Source organism: Echinops telfairi, unplaced genomic scaffold (genome assembly GCF_000313985.2).
Source record: "Echinops telfairi isolate 266 unplaced genomic scaffold, ASM31398v2 ScPeMD7_7457;HRSCAF=8495, whole genome shotgun sequence".
In the NCBI taxonomy this organism is placed as follows: Eukaryota; Metazoa; Chordata; class Mammalia; order Afrosoricida; family Tenrecidae; genus Echinops; species Echinops telfairi.
This window is the reverse complement of record NW_022111357.1, coordinates 4,157,183-4,170,025: the sequence shown is the minus strand read 5'-3', so window position 1 is coordinate 4,170,025 and position 12,843 is coordinate 4,157,183. Positions and strand designations below refer to the sequence as shown.

The following is a 12,843-nucleotide window of genomic DNA, read 5'->3' as shown; positions in this document are numbered from 1 at the left end:
GTTGAGATAGCTTCTTTTTCAGAAGATCAGAAAGTCTTTGCAAGAGCACAACGAAGATCATCTTCCACAACAAGTCTACTTCTGTATTTAGACTTGATAACCAACAAGCTGGAAATCCCTGTTTCACAAAGATATGTTGTTGGAAATGGAAGAAGGCGCAACACAGTCTCAGACAGAACAGGATGTGACTGCAAACACTTGATCCAGAATTTTGTAACTGGCATTGTAGAGAATTCAGTTCTCGCTGCATCGCTGTTAATAAGTTCAATGAACTCCTCTTGTGCTGTCTCAGGAACATCTTCAACTTTGACTGTGAATGGGCTTTTGTGCATGGGCAGTAGCTGCTTTTAATAAAGTAGCTGCTTTAAACACAACAGCAGCTTTCTCTACACAGTAGCTGCTCTCTACACGTCTGACTGGTCCGCATAAGTACGTTATGGCACCAACCCTTACATATACACCTGTATTTGTTCAGAGTGTATGTGGTGGGGTTGGCACAATGATGTCGTCACGCCGAGTGCTTGTATGTGGGTGTATCTGCATGTGGGCGGGCCCACTTGGAGATGATGGAGGAGCAGTGTCTTGGTTCCTAAGACCATCAGAAATAGGTGTTTTTGGATGGTCTTAGGCAACCCCTGTGAAAAGTTCATTCAACCCCAAAGGGGTCACGACCCACAGGTTGAGAACCGATGCCCTAGAGCCTAGTCAAGGAAACCCTAGAAGGTGGATCTCTGAGTTCCTGGCACCTAGCCAGATACCTTATAGACCTTGTCTCCTTAGCTCTCTTTACAAGTCCTTTCTGTAAGTGGTGTTACCTAGACCTTAGTTAAGTTACTTAGCCGATAAGTTAACAAAGCTGGAGGGCTGAACCCAGGTTCTTTCCTAGGCCAGACTTCCTCTGGAGCAAAAGGAATTGAAGTTCTGTTTGCTCACAAGAGCAAGAGCCCCCAGAAGTGAGCATGCTAGATTTTGCCAGGCTTCTCAAAGGAACCCCACAGCAGTAATTCTTAGATTACACAACTGTCATTTCTCTCTTGCCCGCAAGTTGATCACATTTAGGAATTTGGTTTGCTTGTATTTCATGAACAAGCAACATAGATCAAGACTAGTCTTTGGGGTACATAACTTAAAATTCCATGATTGTAGCTTTTTGGGATTTTGTTTTGTTTTTGGCAGATTGAAGGTCCAGGGCCTGCCTTCAGAACTTCACATTGTACTGTCAGTTTTGGTGTTTACTAAATGATTTGTGGCACTCTGAGTTTGTCTGTCCTCGTCTTGTTTTTATTGTGCTTTGTAATGGCCATACGATGGTGTTGCAGCTTTGCTGTAAGGAAAAGGCTCAGTAAAGAAACACCTACTGCAGTTAGGAGGCAGATGGGCATCAGGGTGGTGGAGCTGTTGCTTTGGGGCTTCTCATTATTTTCCACTTTACACAAATATGTTTATCTTCATTGTGGTAAGAAATATGTGTATGAACTACTTAACCATTTCAACCAATTTACTTTCCTTTTGGGGAGGAAATGTTTAGGCCTCCAGAAAGGTGGGTAGGACTTGCTGGTGTAAGACTTTAGGCTAGGTTACTTGCATGACCTTTTGGTTTAGAATAGAGCAACAACAAAAAAAACCTCACTGCCATTGAGTCAAAGCTGACTCACAGTGACCCCCAGTGGGTGTCCGAGACTGTAACTGTTTAAGGGAGGAGAAAGCCCAGTCTTTCTCCCTTGGAGCTGCTGGTGGTTTCGAACTGCTGCCGACCATGTGGATTGCAGCCAACAAATAACCACTATACCTCCAGGGCTCTTTTTGGTTTAGGATAGGGGTTGGCAAACTGTGACTCTCGAGTTCCTGCCATATGCAGCTCTTTCTAGATGTACATGTGGCTAAAGTAAAATGGAAAATTTTTAGAGGCTTTTATTCAGATAAAAGTGATTTCATGTGTTTGTAAAAATATATTTATGGCTCTTGAATAATTTTAAATTGTTATCAGGGACATTGGCTCTTCCATTTCAAAAGTTTGCCAAACCCTGGTCTAGAAGGGAAGAAGCACATACCATGTTTCTTCATCTCTTTCAGCACCCAGTAGGTTGGTATCATTTCATCTATTAGATACGGGACTAAACTTAGGGCAAAGGGGAATCCCATTGGCATCACGGATTTTTTTAATCCACTTTTTAAACTTACAGCTTGAAAGTGAGCATCATTTTGGCAGCTTTTTTTTAACCTCCAGTTGGTAGCAGTCTGTTTGGACCTTCGGTCCAGCCAAGCAAGTCTAATTTTTCGCCTGGCTTAGTGATTGAGGCCCTAGAGTGAAACACAGATTCCCACTCTGGCATTGCCATGTTCAAGAGGACTTCATAGAATTCGGGGGTGGGGGGACATCCCATTATCTTTTCATCTTATTTTCCCATGAACTTTTTGATACCCTCTCATTCTAGCTGTATTACCTTGGACAAATTAATCAGTTTTCTTAAGCTTAGAAGTTTCTTCACCTGTAAAATGTAAAATAATAATTTGGCCTCCTATGGTTATTGTGAGGATTAAATGAGTTGAAAGACGTAAGTAGCATAGTACAGTGCTTGGTACATAAAATGTGCCTTCAATGTTAATGGCAGCAGTAGCTATAATTACTGTTGAGTGTTTATATCACATATTGTTCAGTGAGACCCTGTTTCTCTGATGTATTTGGAAGTGATATTTTGTTGTTGTTTTAATCAGCTCTCCATATACCAAACTAAACCAAACTCACTACTATTGAATGAATCAAAGCTGCCTCATAGTGAGCCCTGTGGGTTTCTCTGAGACCCTAACTATTTACAGGAGTAGAAAGCCTGGTCTTTTTACTGAGGTGGTTGGTGTCGACGATACGGATGACAGTCCAACGCTTACCCACCACATCACCAGGCCTCCATATACTATTCTTAAAACCGATTTCTGAAGGCTTTCTCTGTGTCATTGGCCAGCAGAATTACAGAGGTTTTTCATTTTAAAAGGGAAATGTAGGGAAATACTACAGCAGGTTAGATCTTCAAACTCCGTGTTCCTTTCCGGTTAGATCTTCAAACTCCGTGTTCCTTTCCTTTCTTAACTGTGAAGAGTAGAATCTGATCTATTTTTCAGTTGTAACTTGCTTAAAAATAATTTTACTGTTGTCTGGTCTAAGGGAAAAATTTTTGAAACAGGTATAATCTTGCTTGATATTTTCTTTCGGACATGTTCCTGCAACCTTTGGAATCTGTTTCATAGTTTGGGGGCCATAAATGCAGCTCCCAGCTACGGTTCTTTTTGGCCCTGCCCTTTCCTTGCTAGCACCAGCCTAGCTGGTCTGTTTTTTCTCTCTGATACTGTTCTCCTCCTCCTTTCATGTTACCTTTCCTGTGGCCTCTCTCTTCTCTTCCCCTCCCTTTTCCATTTACTCTTACATTCCCCACCCCCCACCCACCGATTCCTCTCCTCCCCTCCCTGGCTTTCTAGCTCCTTTTTGCTTTCTGTTTGTGTTACTGAGGGCAGTGCTCCAATTACCTCATATTTGGAGAGAGGAAGCTGCAGCCAATCCGGTTTCTGTCTGCTTTTAGGTCAAGTGATTTCTGAACTGCAGTGAGATGCTTTGAATTTGTCTTGTTGCAGCTCTGAGCCTGTAAGATGGCTGATTCGGCTGTCTGAATCAGTGGCGGCGGCAGCAGCAGCAGCGGAAGAGACAGAGAGAGGCGGGGAGGGAGGGAGAAAGAATTGGAGGGATTGCCGCCGGCATAGTGCATGTTTTAGAATGTGCACCTAATCTGATGAAGCCAAGGTTGGGGTTTCTCTGGGATCCTAGGGCTGGTTTAACTGCGTTTTTGCCGAGGTCAGGAGAGGAAAGACATGGGAAATTCACTAGGCTGTGTTAAGGAGCCGAAAGAGTCAATAGCTATTCCTGAGAAGGCTCCCATATCTCCTAAGAAAAGGGTTCCGTTCAAAAAGAAGTGGAGGGGGAAGAAAACCCCTACTCCAGGGGCATCTCAGGAGGAAGAACCCTTGGAAGGGACTGGAGCCATTGACGAGGCGGAAACCCTAACGAAGTTAACAGTGAGTCTTGGAAAGGATGAAGGAGTGGGAGGGGTAGAACATCCTCCTCCAGACATTTTACTGCCTGGGGATTCTGCCCCCAACTCTGCGGTGGGGGACCAGGGGGTGATTGTGCAGGTGAGGGAGAGATTCCAAGGAGAGATCCAGACGGCACACTTTCTGTTAAAGAAAGAAGCATCCATTGCTGGAAGAGTCTGGGGTTCCCTGGAAGAGGGGATGACTGTTGTTGCTCACCTGCTTGATAACCCAGCCGAAAGGAACTGTGAGAAGTCAGTGAGCCAACTGGTGGAATTTCCGAGGACAGCATCCTGCAGCAGCAGGGCTGTGCTGCTGCCTTTGCAACCAGACACTGCAGTGTTCAAAGGAGAGACTTGGCTTGGACCTGGGAGCAGCACTTTGCCCAGGACAAACTGCCCCACCTACAAAGGAAATCAAGACCAACTTTCTAAAGGCAGGAGTGTGGGAGGAGCACCCAGGGGTATTTCAAGTGCTCCTCAAACCGGTTCCGGTTCTGTTTCCTCATCACTATTGGACCAGTCAGGAAGTTTTAGATGCACAGAGCCAGCCCACGTGGGTCAGGTGCCCATCCAGGGTCCCAGGCTGATTACTTCTCAGAGTGACTTATCCATCGGTGACATGACTGTGAGCATTTTGCCCTCCTCTTCTGGCTATGGCAGCGATGGGCCACACTTGCAGGGGCTTCAGCCTAAGGATAAGAGCTCCACCTCCTTCTCAGAAGAGGAGGGTACACTTTCTTTGGAGGCAAACCACACCCCATCCTGGGGTCTGGAGGAGGTAGGTAGGCATGTTCACAAATAAACAGCTGTTCAGATTCTTGGCCTTCAAAATTTATTAAAGGGAGGTGTGATGAGCAGTGAGGATTTAGGATGCGTCTTCTAAAACTCATCCTTATTTTGAGCACTGTGAGTTAGTGCTCAGTCAGGGCAAGAAGAGTCTATTTCAGATCTGTCCCTTGATGCTTGAAGCCTAGTCTTACTGTCTCTGGGGATGTTCTGATTCTGAGTAACAAAGCGGCATAATTGCTCCAGCTATATGGTGAGGTTATCTCTCAAGGTACAGTGCTAGATCAGACCTACCAGTACCCCTGCAACAAGAGTTGTATGGTACCAAGGGTGATGGACCTAGCCGAGTCTCTGGAGTGAGTGTGGAGGGTTGGGGTTTTTCGAGGGACTGCTTCTTCCCTGGAGAGTGGTGCTCTACTTGAGCTGATGCAATCCCAGTCCCGCCTAAGGACAACACTCATTCCGTACTTGGGTAGATGGAGAGTGTTCTTGCCCCTTTGGTTTTCTCAGTGGTCCATCATGAAAGGTCAGGGACATAGAGTTTCTGGGATTTGTTTCAAGCAAAGCGATTAGAGCCATTGGAAGATTCCAGGTTTTTAAAAATTTTTGTGATCAGACTTCTTTAGAGCTGTAGCATATGTGTGTGTATGTATGGTACTATCATGATATTTGAGGGGACTTCAAAAGTTTATGGAAAAAACATTTTTTTAAAATTCCACTTTTCCATTAATTTTTTGAAGCTTCCTGTGTATACATACATACATACATACGTATATGTATATATAAATGAAGGGACTTCAAAAATTTGTGGAAATCAGCATGAAAAGATATGGAATATTTTAATGAACTCTTTGAATCCTACATTATACACACACACCACGTGTTTATATATGTGTGCATATGTGGTTGTAGTGAGTGTTGTGAATCATTTAAAGGGCTCAGGGGCAAATAAGAATCAAAAAGATCTGGACACTGAGAGGAGGAAGTGGACTCATCCAGACCCTGGAAGCAACAGGGTCTGTGCATGTAGGTTTGTGATTGAGTTAGAATTCAGTGATAGCTGAAGAACTTTTGTTAGCATGTCAGCCTCTGTGGCAGAATAAATTTTTTAAAAATCAGAAAAAATTTAGTCTCTTGGTGCTACAAGGGGTAGGAGATGAAGGAGGGCAGACACGGCTTGCCCAGACTGTGAGCAGCTGATTATATAGCAGCCCTGGTGTTTCAGAGCAGGTGTGTGGCCTGCCTACTGGTACTGAGACCCACCCAGCTTAATACCACCAGCCGAAGGATAGACACACAACATTTCAAGATGACTCATGTTTAAAATCTCTATCCCTCCATGGATAGACCCATCTGAGTGCCCTGTGTACCGCAGTTTGGAAAAATGCGTACTACGCAATGTAGCTCTGTGGGCTTTTCCATATTAAAAGTGTGGCACACGAATGAGAGAGAGACACAGAGAGAAGGCAATGGGGCTACTAGGGTGTATAGTATTTTAGATAACATTGGATAGAGGGAATATCAGAGTTAGCATTTATCTTTGCATTGAATAGATGGAGGTAAAATCATTGCTGAACTGACTGCTCTTTTGGTACCGCTGCCATTAAAGTTGACCTTGAGGTGTCAGAATATTATAAGTGTTCATAATTAAATGTGGGTGGTCAGAAGATTGGGATGTAATCTTTAGGAACTCCGGTGGAAACCAATTCTAGATAGTGGACCACAGGTGCCAATGGTATATGTATTGTGGGTTCGTTCTCAGTAATGGGAATGGAAAGTTTTATATAACTCTGTAAAGAGTTTCAAGGAAAAGATTGGTAGGAGAAATCTTTGGATCATGATCTGGGACTTCCTACTCAGAGCAGCCATCAATACCCATTTATGTGACAGTAGTGACTGTGGTGCAATACTGTATTTCAGTATATGAAGCAAATTGGTATGTGATGCTTTCTGGAAAACCAACCTTTATTACATCTCTTCTACTTTTTCAGCACAGACACAATCAGACTACTTTGTTATAGCCAAGGCTGAAAAAAATGTATGTGACTGATGGTTAGACAAGTATGGAGAGTGTTATAGTTGGAATGACCCTAAAGTGGGTAGTGGAATATATATACTACATAATTGGGTAAGACGCTATATGGCCTTTGCCCTATGAGTGTGTGTGTGTGTGTGTCCTTTGTGGAATGTAGGGACTACAGAGTGACCATCCTGTGTGACAGTCAAGTAGTTTATTAATATGTGGAAAGCCTTTCAGATCGAAAGACTTTGAGGATCAGGTGCCTAGAATCAGAGGCAGACTGCCCAATAAGGAAGATAAGCACAGGCTAATTTGTGCTTACTGACTAATATGTAAGTGAAACCTGGTAGTGTAATTGCTCGCTACAGATTAGTCAGCAAGCACAGGTAAGGTTGCTTACCTGAGTACTTTGTGCCCATCAGGGATTGTTAAGTTCAAGAGAGGCGTTGTTTCATTAGGAAGGTGTTACAGGGTTTTGGAAATGCCCAGCCATAGCAAGAAGCAGAATCTTTGATGAGGTGAAACAGTGTGAACTTAATCACTACAGAGTAGTAACTAAACACAAATAAACCCATGCTTACCTTGTTTTATTGGGTAGCCTGCCCTTCCTGGAATTCTCATTGGTCTCTTCAGAGAGTTGCTCATCTTACCAGCAAGCCCCTCACAAGGCCATGAGGACAGAGTGACCTGAAAGACAGAGGGCAGTGTTCTGACACTGCCAGCGCATGTAAAATGCGACTCGAGAATCACGGCTAGAGCATCTGATATAGGAGCATAAGTCAGCATGAGAGCACGTTCATCACACACCAGAGAGGAGTGTGAGACCCTCCTCTAAGAGGAGACAGCTTGCAGTTCATTTGAGTTGATTTGGAGTCTGGTTTTGATTTTAATATGTCAGAGTAGTAACCCTTCTCTGATCATGACTCGAGTTCCAGAGCGGTGTCTGCCCATGACATAACTGAAACCCATTGTTGGCCAGTTCAGTGGGGCCAGGTTATGGCTAGACAAAAACTTTGCAGTAGATTTTGTTTCTTTTCAGGATAGACAGACACAGGAACTGATTCTGAGTCTTGATGAATAAGAGGCTTAGATAATGCTCTGCTTTCCCATTTTCCTCTGGACAGGAAATAGTTAACACAGAACTGGGTCAGCTGACAAAATGGTTTTCAGAATGATAAACAGTCTAGGATTTGGAACTGGATGGCAACAGGCTAATAGCAATTGTACTTTGATGTCAGACAAAGGGCTTCTTTGGTCCATCCCTCCTCTCAGGAGGACTCCTTACTCCCAGCTGCCATCAATATCCTTTTATTTGAACTTGAAAATTATTGAAGATCCCTTTCTATTTCCTGAGAAAGTGGTTAACCAGACAGTGGCTCCTGTTAAAGAATGAGAGTTTCTACTTGTCTTTCTGCCACAAACCTTTAACGTCCTTGTAATTGGTGAGTTGTCTGGTAATACTGGAGGGCTAGACATGATGAGAAAAAGATTGGCTGACATATATGGCACCAGATTTTTCAGTTTCTGTATCTACTGCTTTGCTTTCCCATTTCACCTCTTTAATTATAGGGAAAGTTGTTCTATTAATATTGGCTTTGTGTTGTAAGAAGAAAGCAAAATTAACCAGATGATATCATTAGAGAAATAGAGCTATTAAAATTACAGCTAAAGCTTTGTTTTAAGAGATTTTTTCTTCTTTTTCAAAAAATGTTATTTAATTGAAAATATTATTACTGAAGAATTACTTTACTTTCAGGTATAACAATTGTTTTTATGATCTAAAAGTTCTTTTATAGCTGCATACTGAAATACAGAGAGAAGGAATGATATGTGTGGGATCTGCTTCAACATAGGGATGGGAGGGATAAATATTGGGGAGTACAATGTAAGTGATTTGATTTGAGTTCTCGGGCAGTACAAACCATTACTGTGTTTGACTGTTTACTGAGAGACTGGAGGTTCTTGTCAACCAGAGGTGCTTTGGGAGAAAATACTGGAGATTACTTTAAAAACATCACAACTAAAATCTTATGGAACACTGTTCTACTCTGATACACATCGGGTCAACTTTAGAGTAACTTTATGAGTTGATAATGGCTAAATTTGGGTGATCAACACATAAGGATTCATCATACCATTCTGTCTACTATGTATGTATATATTTGAAAATTTCCATTTCAAAAGTAAAGATAAGAATAATGACAAGATTATTATATAATTTGAGCCCTACCATGTGGTCTGCCAGAGAAAGATGTGGATGTGGCAATCTCTGCTGCCCCAGAAGTGACAGCTGTGGAAACCCTATCGGGCAATTCTACTCAGTCTTCAACAGAAAGGCATTTTAAGAACCTATAAGTAAATAAGAAAACGATAAACAACTTAATAGAAAATAAATGAAAGCCCAGAAATAAGCAGTTCACCAAAAGGAATTGTAATGTACAATGTACACGAGAAGACTTTCTCATTAGCAGACAATAAAACAAAAATAAAAAATGGCAATGACACTATTTTGTACCTGTTGAATTGGTTATAAAAAGTCTTAAAATTTTTAAAAATTTAAATTAAAAATTTTTAAAATAACAAGTATAGGCGAGGATTTACAGTGATAGGAAAACTCTTCATACCCTGCTGATGGGGGTACAAACTGGTACTGTTATTTGGAGAACACTTGGCAATATTTGATAGAATTGAAAAAAAATGCTTGTATCCTATAACCTAGGATTTCTATTTTAGTTAAATTCCCTGGGGAGACCTCCCAGACTCTGAACTAAATACTGATAGATACAGTCCCTGACCTTTACTTAACTGATAATGCTAGTAAAAGTAAACACCTTCTTTCTCTAAATCCCTGCCACCCTCAATGCAGCTGCCTTTCCATCACTCCAACCAGCCATTTGTAAAGGCACAGTTGGCCCTTGGCAGAAAGTTTTCAATCTCAAGCCATTTCCATAATGAGATAAAGTAAGCTAGACACTTCAGAAGATGAAAATCAATTATTTATTTGCTTAGATTAGTGGTTTTCAATCTGTGGGTCATGACCCTTTTGGGGGTTGAACGACCCTTTCACAAGGGTCGCTGGATTCATAACTAGCAAATTACAGTGATGAAGTAGCAACGAAAATAATTTTATGGTTGGGGGGTCACCACCACATGGGGAGCTGCATGAAAGGGCTGCGGCTTATTTCATCTAGTCTCGTTCACGAAGACTTGCCTAAATGTATAAAGTCCATGCTCCTCAGTTTGGTATTCTTGTTCCTCCTCAGTCTCTCCTAGCACTTCTCATTTGAACCTTGCTAATTACAAAGTACAACCACTTGCTGTTAGGTGCTCTTGAGTCTATTCTGACTCACAGTGACTATCTGTACAACAGAATGAAGCACTGCTTGGTCCTGTGCCATCTTGACAATCATTGTTACAACCACTGTGCTAATCCAGCTCATTGAGGTCCTTCCTCTTTTTTGCTGGCACTCCACGTTACTAAAAACCATGTCCTTATCCAGGGACTTGTTCCTCCTGATTACCATGTCCAAAGTACACAAGACAAAAATCGCTCCATCCTTGCTCCTAAGGAGCATTCTGGCTGCTCTTCTTCCACAACAGATCTATTTGTTTTTCTAGCAGTGCGTGGTATGTATATTCCGTATTCTTCACCAACACCATATTTTAAAGGACTTCCTTATTCATTGCCCAGCTTTTGCATATATATGAGACAACAGAAAGTGCATGATGGGTCAGGCCCATCTTATTTTTCAAAATGATGTCTTTGCTTTTTACAACATTAAAGAGATCTTGTAGCAAATTTGCCCAATGAAGGCCTGTCGTTTTTGTTGCTCTTTCACTTCACCAGAAGTAATGTCCTTTTCCAGGAACTAGACCCCCAGAACGAGCCCTGTTGGCATAGTAGTTATGCACTGGGGATTCTAACAGCAAGGTCAGCAATTTGAAACCACCAGCTACTTTTCAGGAAAAAGACGAGGCTTTCTACTTTTATAAAGAGCTATAGTCTCAAAAACCCACAAGGGCAGTTTTACCCAGTCCTGTAGTGTCACTATGCATCAGAATTGGCTCTATGGCGGTGAGTTTGGTTTGGGTTTTTGAATGACACCCCCCACCCCTACCCCCAATTAATATGTTCAAAGTACATGAGACAAAATCCTGCCATCCTTGCCTCCAAGGAGCACTCCGCATACTTCTTCCAAGACAGACATGCTTGTTCTTTTGGCAGTCCATGATATTTTAAATATTTTTTCCTGGCACCGCAATTCGATGCATCGATTAATCTTCGTCAGTCTTCCTTATTCAATGTCCAACTTTCACATGCAGATGAAGCAATTAAAAATCCCATGGCTTGGGATTTTTATCCTTAGTCCTCAAAGTAATATTCTTGCTCTTCAACACTTTATTTTTAATTTATTTACTTTTTATTTATTTTAAAAATCATTTTATTGGGGCCTTTTACAACTCTTGTTACAAACCATACATCAATTGTATCCATTATATTCGTACATATATTCCATTGTTATTTTCTAGACATTTATTTTCCATTGAGCCCTTGGGATCAGCTCCTCCTTTTTTCCCTCCCTCCTCCTGCTCTTCAACACTTTAAAAGAGGTCTTGTAAAAAAAAAAGAAAAAAAGAGGTCTTGTGCAGCAGAGTTAACCAATGAAATGCATAATTTGATCTCTTGAGTATTGATTGTGGATCCAAGCAAGATGAAATCCTTGAGAACTTTGATCTTTTCTCCATTTATCCTGATGTTACCCATTGGTCCAGTTCTAAGGAATTTGGTTTTCTTTACATTGAACTGTAATCCTTGATCAGCAAGTGTTTCAAGCCTCCTTAATTTCAGCAAGAAAGATTGTGTCATCTGCATATCCCATGTTATTAATAAGCCTTCTTCCAATCCTGATGCCACATTCTTCTTCATGTAATCTATTTTCTTAGGTTATTTGCTCAGCATATAGATGGAGTAAGTGTGTTGAAAGGACACAGTCCAGATGCACACTTCTCTTGATTTTAAACCATGCCATAGCCCCTTGGTTGGCTAGGTAACGCTCTCAAATTTCTTAGCCCAGACGAGTGAGCAGTTACATTATTGCAACACTTGTTGCAAATTTGTTAAAACAGCTCAGTGGTACTCCTTCAAATCCTGTACCTTTCTTTTTTTGCCAGTGCAGCTTGGACTACGGCTTCATTCTATTGGTTCTTGATTTTATGTTATGTGTTGATTTTATGAACCGATTGAACATCAACAAATTCTTTTTTGTATAGACTGTGTATGCCATCCATCTTCTTGTTTTTTTAATTATACTCATTTTATTAGGGGCTCATACAACTCATCAGAATCCGTACATACATCACGTGTGTCCAGCACATTAGTACATATGTGGACTTCATCATTCTCAAAACACCCGCCCTCCACTCGAGCCCCTGGTGTCAGCTCCTCATTCTCCCCCCTTCCCCCTCCCCCTTGATCATTTATAAATTATTATTTATCATATCTTACTCCATCCAACGTCCCCCTCACCCACTTCTCCGCTGTCCATTCCCCAGGGAGGAGGCCATATGCAGACCTTGTCATCTGCTCCCCCTTTCTCCCTCACCTTCCCTCCTCCCTCCCGCTATCACCACTTTCTCCACTGGTCCTGGAGGGTTCATCTGTCCTGGGTTCACTGTATTTCCAGTTCCTATCTGTGCCAGTGTACATCCTCCGGTCCAGCCAGATATGTAAGGTAGAATTGGGATCATGGTAGTGGGGGGGAGGAAGCATTTTAGAGCTAGAGGAAAATTGCATATCTCATCGTTGCTACACCGCACTCTGATTGGCTCATCTCCTCCCCGCAGCCCTTCTGCAAGGGGATGTCCAATTTCCCCTGGATGGGCCCTGGGTCCCCACTCTGCACTCCCCCTCATTCACAATGTTATGATTTTTTTGTGTGTGTCTTTGATGCCTGATAC

General features: G+C 42.1%; 1 protein-coding gene across 1 annotated transcript in view; it reads left to right on the top strand.

Annotated features, from left to right (window-relative positions):
- The window catches only part of MACF1 (microtubule actin crosslinking factor 1), a 406,007-nt gene that overhangs the window by 193,830 nt on the left and 199,334 nt on the right, over positions 1 to 12,843 (top strand). The window lies entirely within an intron of this gene.